General features: G+C 36.4%; 1 long non-coding RNA gene across 1 annotated transcript in view; it reads right to left on the bottom strand.

Moving 5' to 3' along the window:
• LOC110270636 overlaps window positions 983-6,733 on the bottom strand; it is a 21,324-nt gene continuing 15,573 nt past the window's right edge. Inside the window, exons 2-3 of the long non-coding RNA XR_002360275.1 lie at window positions 1,091-1,147; window positions 983-1,006 (exon numbers count right to left, since the gene is read on the bottom strand). This is a non-coding gene — a long non-coding RNA (uncharacterized LOC110270636). The remainder of the gene's footprint in view (window positions 1,007-1,090; window positions 1,148-6,733) is intronic.

The following is a 6,733-nucleotide window of genomic DNA, read 5'->3' on the forward strand; positions in this document are numbered from 1 at the left end:
CCAAGTATAGGTTCATTAAGTCTATACTGAAACAGTTTAACTTTTCATATTATACCTAACCCTAGTCGCAACTCAAGGACTAACTATGTTGCCCTAGTTCGTTCACTAATTTCTGTCTATTTTTCTGTCATTAAAACTTTACAGACTTTTCTTTGGTTTTTATCTTTTCTTTAACTTTTCATCTTTCCTTTATCTTTTCCTCACTAATATGTTCTTACCACTCCCTAAGTGTTTTATGAAGGTAATTATGAGATTCTGCACTTAAAGTTGTCTTTCTAAAGCTTATACAGAAAACTGCATTTTCTGCATTATTTTATTATTTTTATTAAAATATTATTTTTAATTAAATATTATTATTTAATATTTTATTATTATTTATTATTTTATCATTAATTTTCGAAAATTAACTTACCTTTTACTTTTAACCTTTAAAATTCACTTTTTACCACCCGTAACTTTTAATATTTCTACTTTTACCACCCTAACTTTCAGAAATTTCCAAACAACCCCTAAAACACCAAAAATTTTACTTCCTTGCCCTTTTTAAGATCTAAGGCCTGTTCTTCATTGTTCTTCATCACACTCAAAGTGTTCTTCATGTTCTTCATATATTCTTCAGATTCTTTCTCTGTTTTTACCCGTTTTTCAGTCTTTTCAGCAACCGATTTTTACTATAATTCATAATAAATTAGCAGCCACTAAAACCCCATATTTTCTACATGATTTCAACACAAATTGAACCTCAATTTAAGCTTAGGGTTTCGTTTTTTCTAGCTGCCCAAGAACATGAACTTTAAAGCTTGAATTTCATCAAATTTCATCAAAATTTCACCAAAATTTCACCAAGAATCAATCATATATGCAACCAATTTTTAGCACAGCCAAATTATACAACATTCACACATCTCAAACACAAATAATCAAGATTAATTTCGTGGCACCCTACCTGGTCTTGCTGCTCCTAATTCAATCAAACTTTCAGGTGGTCCTTAAGCACTTTTTCCTCCTAAATCACATCAAGAACAACTTTAAATCCAAAAACTCTCAACTGAACAAATCTTACTCAGCATGTGTGGAAGGTATTTCTCACCTTAGAGTTGCTGGAAATTAACATTCCTTGGCCCTCAAGTCAAGTTAAGCATGATTCCTAAGAAAGAACATCAAGAAAACACATGTTTTACATGGTTTTCCTTGAAAACCGAATTGAATAGGGAGGGAGACAGCCATCTCACCTTATTTCCAGCCTTTATAAGTCACATGGTTATGTAGAGGAAGAAGAGAGGATCATTTTGGTGAAATCGGAGTTTTGATTTGAGTTTTAGTTCAGCAGAAATCAAACTTTGAAGATTAAAGGGTCATGAAAGTTTCTCTCTTTTCTCTCTTCATATTTTCGGCCAAAGGGAGTAAATGACCAGCCTTGGAGTGTCTTGGGGGTGTAAGGAGAGTTGTGATTGGTTGGCTTGAAGGTGGGTTAAAATAATATTAAAATATCTCAAGTGTATAACTACTAAAACTAGATGTATCGGAACATTTGTGAAAACATCTCTAAAAATTATTTTCTGAGCTACTAGCATAAATGACACTAGTAACATATTTATTATGAGAATAAAACATGAATAATGAGGCCTTAGCATTGCTAAAGTCATCAGAGAGTGCTGGTGCTAAGCTGCACCAGTAAACTGTGAACCCGGTTAAACCGGTTTTCTGTTTTTAACTAAAACTGACCAGGTAACCTTATAATATTATTCAAGAAGCTTCTAATACTAATATAATGATAATATCATCCTATTATCTCTCTTTTCTCATAAATCGAGTCCGGTTTGTCAAACTGAGACTATTTATGAAAAACTGAATTAAAATTCCTAACCGATACGGTTCAAAAACTAAGTTCTTCGCGACTGCATTATCGAGCTTGCCTCGGGAATGGTTCTAACTTAAAGATAACATAATGACAATGAGGAGTGAGATACTTGATGATATATCAAAGGTTTTCCCCTTACTGATTTTCCGGAGAAATTCGTACTTTCAGAAAAGATCTCGCGTACTCGAAAATCGGGGTTGTTACATTCTACCCTCCTAACAGAAAATTTTGCCCTCAAAATTTCAGTTACCTGAAAATAAATGCGGGTAATCGGCTTTCATCTTATCTTCCAGTTCCCAAGTGTGATTTTCTTCTCCTCTTTGTCCCTAAGCTACTTTGACTAAGCGAACAGTTTTGCCTCTTAGCTGCTTATCACCACTTTCTACGATCTGAACTGGTGATGCTTGATATGTCAAATCGTTTCGTAACTGTACTGTCTCTGGTTGTAAAATGTGACTCTCGTCGGGAATATATTTCTTAAGTTGCGAGACATGAAAAACATCATGAAGGTTTGACAATATGGGAGGAAGGGCTACTTGATAAGCTACTAGTCCGACTCTTTTAAGTATTTGGAAAGGTCCTATGTATCGAGGGTTAAGCTTTTTAGTCTTAAGGGCTCTACCTATTCCAGTAGTCGGGGTTACTTTAAGAAAGACATGGTCTCCCTCACTAAACTCTAAGGGTCTACGTCTATTATTGGCATAGCTCTTTTGACGGCTCTGTGCTGTCTGGATCTTCTGGCGAATCTCTTTTATCTTCTCAGTAGTTTTTTGCACTAAGTCTGGACCTAAGACACTGGCTTCTTCGTCATCATTCCAACACAATGGTGTCTGACATCTTCTTTCATAGAGAGCTTCATAAGGTGCCATCCCGATACTTTGTTGGTAACTGTTGTTGTAGACAAACTAGACCAATGGCAAATATCTATCCCAATTGCCTTGGTTATCCATCACACAAGATCTTAGCATGTCTTCCAATGTCTGGATTGTCTGCTCTGATTGTCTGTCTGTCTGAGGATGGTAAGCTGTGCTCATATGCAATTCTGTTCCCATTGCACTACTGCTTCAATTTTTGAAGGATCCACTGCAATTCCTCCCTGTGATATAATATGTCCCAAAAATGCCACCTTCTCTGTCCAAAACTCGCACTTTGATAATTTAGCATATAACTTCCGAGTCCTTAGTATCTGCAATACAGTCCTTAGATGCTCTTCATGCTCTCTTTTTGTCTTCGAATAGATGAGAATATCGTCTATGAAAACTACTATGAACTGATCAAGGTACGAACGAAAAATACGATTCATGTAATCCATGAAATTCGCAGGAGCATTAGTTAGTCCAAATGACATAACCGTATACTCATAGTGACCATATCGAGTTCTAAATGCAGTCTTCGGTATATCCGACTCTTTCACTCGAATCTGGTGATAGCCCGATCGCAAATCAATCTTTGAGAACACAGTTGCACCTTTTAACTGATCCATCAAATCATCTATCCGTGGAAGTGGATACTTGTTCTTGATAGTGACTTTATTTAACTGCCGGTAGTCTACGCAAAGTCGCATTCCACCATCCTTCTTCTTTACTAGCAATACTGGAGCTCCCCAAGGTGATGCACTGGGACGAATAAATTTCTTTCCAAGTAGCTCATCCAACTGCTTCTTCAACTCTGCAAGTTCCAATGGTGACATCCGGTACGGTGCTATGGAAATCGGTCCGGTTCCAGGTACTAGTTCAATGCTGAATTCTATTTCTCGCTGAGGAGGAAACTCAGGTATGTCATCCGGGAGAACATCAGGAAATTCCTTCACCACTCGGATTCGTTCTAAGCATAGTTCACTATCATTTGAGGTAGCCGCTAACAGAACGTACCCCTCACAATCACTCCCATCTAATGTAACTCTTACAGAATTCAGATATAAAGTATGAGACAGAAATGGTTTAATATCTAAACTATCAGACGGAATAACAGCAGTTCTTTCATAGCAATCAAGGAAAACATGGTTCATTTATTTGATTCCGATTAGCAGATAGATATTAGAATACAGTAAAGTAGTAAACAGTAGTTAAAATAGATAGGGAAAACAGAAAACAAAACACAAACAGAACAGTGCAAGAAAATAAAGCATAGACATAGCACTCAAGCAAACAAACATAAAGAAATTGATCAAACACAAGTAGGAATGCAATAGAGAATAATGCACAGACAAGAATGATGCATGTCTAGTCCTAGTGCAGGTAATGAGCTCATTTGTCGGTTTCTACCCGCTCCCGACGTAACCCAGCATTACTAGCCGGATATGGCTTTCCTGTTGGCTATACCCCTGTGTACAGGAAATAACCCCTCTGCCACCACAGGGTCCACTGCACGCAGGAAATAACACATCTGCCACTGCAGGGTTGTATGCCGACACACCTTCTGTATACAGGAAATAACCCCTATGCCTTACAGAAATAAAATATGGATCTGTACCGCAGGAAAGCGTTTCTCAGTGGTTGCACCATTATCTATCTGACTGCTACAATGCAGTAGATGAACATATAGATATCTCTGAGGTTGCCTTAATGCAACATATGACCTCCCAATAGGTCCTCTACTCTTTATCATATTACTCTCTTCGCTTTGTCTCTTTATTCTGCTCTGTTTGTTCCTTTCTCTGTGCTTCCTCACTTTATTCTGCTTTCTCTATTTAACGTATGTATTTAAAGCTTATGTAAATTTCGGTATGATTAGTTAGCCTGCCCCAAGTATAGGTTCATTAAGTCTATACTGAAACAGTTTAACTTTTCATATAATACCTAACCCTATTCGCAAATCAAGAACTAACTATGTTGCCCTAGTTCGTTCACTAGTCTCTGTCTGTTTCTCTGTTGTTAAAATTTTACAGACTTTTTCTTTGATTTTTATCTTTTCTTCAACTTTTTATCTTTTATTTATCTTTGCCTCACTAATACGTTTTTACCACTCCCTAAGTGTTTTATGAAGGTAATTATGAGATTCTGCGCTTAAAGTTGTCTTTCTAAAGCTTTTACAGAAAACTGCCTTTTTCGCATTATTTTATTATTTTTTATTTTTTATTATTTTTAATTAAATATTATTATTTAATATTTTATTATTATTTATTATTTTATTAATATATTTTCGAAAATTAACTTTTTTTGGGAATGGTTCTAACTTAAAGATAACATAATGACAATGAGGATTGAGATACTTGATGATATATCAAAGGTTTTTCCCTTACTGATTTTCCGGAGAAATTCGTACTTTCAGAAAAGATCTCGCGTACTCGAAAATCGGGGTTGTTACATTCTACCCTCCTAACAGAAAATTTTGCCCTCAAAATTTCAGTTACCTGAGAATAAATGCGGGTAATCAGCTTTCATCTTATCTTCCAATTCCCAAGTGTGCTCTTCTTCTCCTCTTTGTCCCCAAGCTACTTTGACTAAGTGAACAGTTTTGCCTCTTAGCTGCTTATCACCTCTTTCTACGATCTGAACTGGTGATGCTTGATATGTCAAATCGTTTCGTAACAGTACTATCTCTGGTTGTAAAATATGACTCTCGTCGGGAATAAATTTCTTAAGTTGCGAGACATGAAAAACATCATGAAGGTTTGACAAATATGGAGGAAGGGCTACTTGATAAGCTACTAGTCTGACTCTTTTAAGTCTTTGGAAAGGTGATGAGCGGATAATTTATACGCTTTTTGGCATTGTTTTTAGTATGTTTTTAGTTGGATCTAGTTACTTTTAGGGATGTTTTTATTAGTTTTTATGTTAAATTCACATTTTTGGACTTTACTATGAGTTTGTGTATTTTTCTGTGATTTCAGGTATTTTCTGGCTGAAATTGAGGGACTTGAGCAGAAATCAGATTCAGAGGTTGAAAAAGGACTGCTGATGCTGTTGGATTCTGACCTCCCTGCACTCAAAGTGAATTTTCTGGAGCTACAGAACTCGAAATGGCGCGCTTCCAATTGCGTTGGAAAGTAGACTTCCAGGGCTTTCCAGCAATATTTAATAGTCCATACTTTGGCCAAGAATAGACGACGTAAACTGGCATTCAACGCCAGCTCTCTGCCCAAATCTGGCGTCCAGCGCCAGAAAAGGATCCAAAACCAGAGTTGAACGCCAGAAATGGATCAAAACCTGGCGTTCAACTCCACAAATGGCCTCTACACGTGGAAAGTTAAGGCTCGGCCCAAGCACACACCAAGTGGGCCCCAGAAGTGGATTTATGCATCAATTACTTACTCATGTAAAAGTGTTCTTCATGTTCTTCAGATTCTTTCTCTGTTTTTACCCGTTTTTCAGTCTTTTCAGCAACCGATTTTTACCATAATTCATAATAAATTAGCAGCCACTAAAACCCCATCTTTTCTACATGATTTCAACACAAATTGAACCTCAATTTATGCTTAGGATTTCGTTTTTTCCAGCTGCCCAAGAACATGAACTTTAAAGCTTGAATTTCATCAAATTTCATCAAAATTTCACCAAAATTTCACCAAGAATCAATCATATATGCAACCAATTTTTATTACAGCCAAATTATACAACATTCACACATCTCAAACACAAATAATCAAGATTAATTTCGTGGCACCCTACCTGGTCTTGCTGCTCCTAATTCAATCAAACTTTCAGGTGGTCCTTAAACACTTTTTCCTCCTAAATCACATCAAGAAAACACATATTTAAGCATGTTTCCTTGAAACTGAATCAAAAGAGAGACAGTACAGCCAACTCACCTTGATCCCAGCCTTGATAAGTCATATGATCATGTAGAGAAAGAAGAGAGGATCATTTTGGTCGGATTGGAATTTTGATTTGAGTTTTAGTTCCGTAGAAATCAAGCTTTGAAGATTTGGAA

This window comes from Arachis ipaensis, chromosome B04 (assembly GCF_000816755.2).
Source record: "Arachis ipaensis cultivar K30076 chromosome B04, Araip1.1, whole genome shotgun sequence".
NCBI classification, from domain to species: Eukaryota; Viridiplantae; Streptophyta; class Magnoliopsida; order Fabales; family Fabaceae; genus Arachis; species Arachis ipaensis.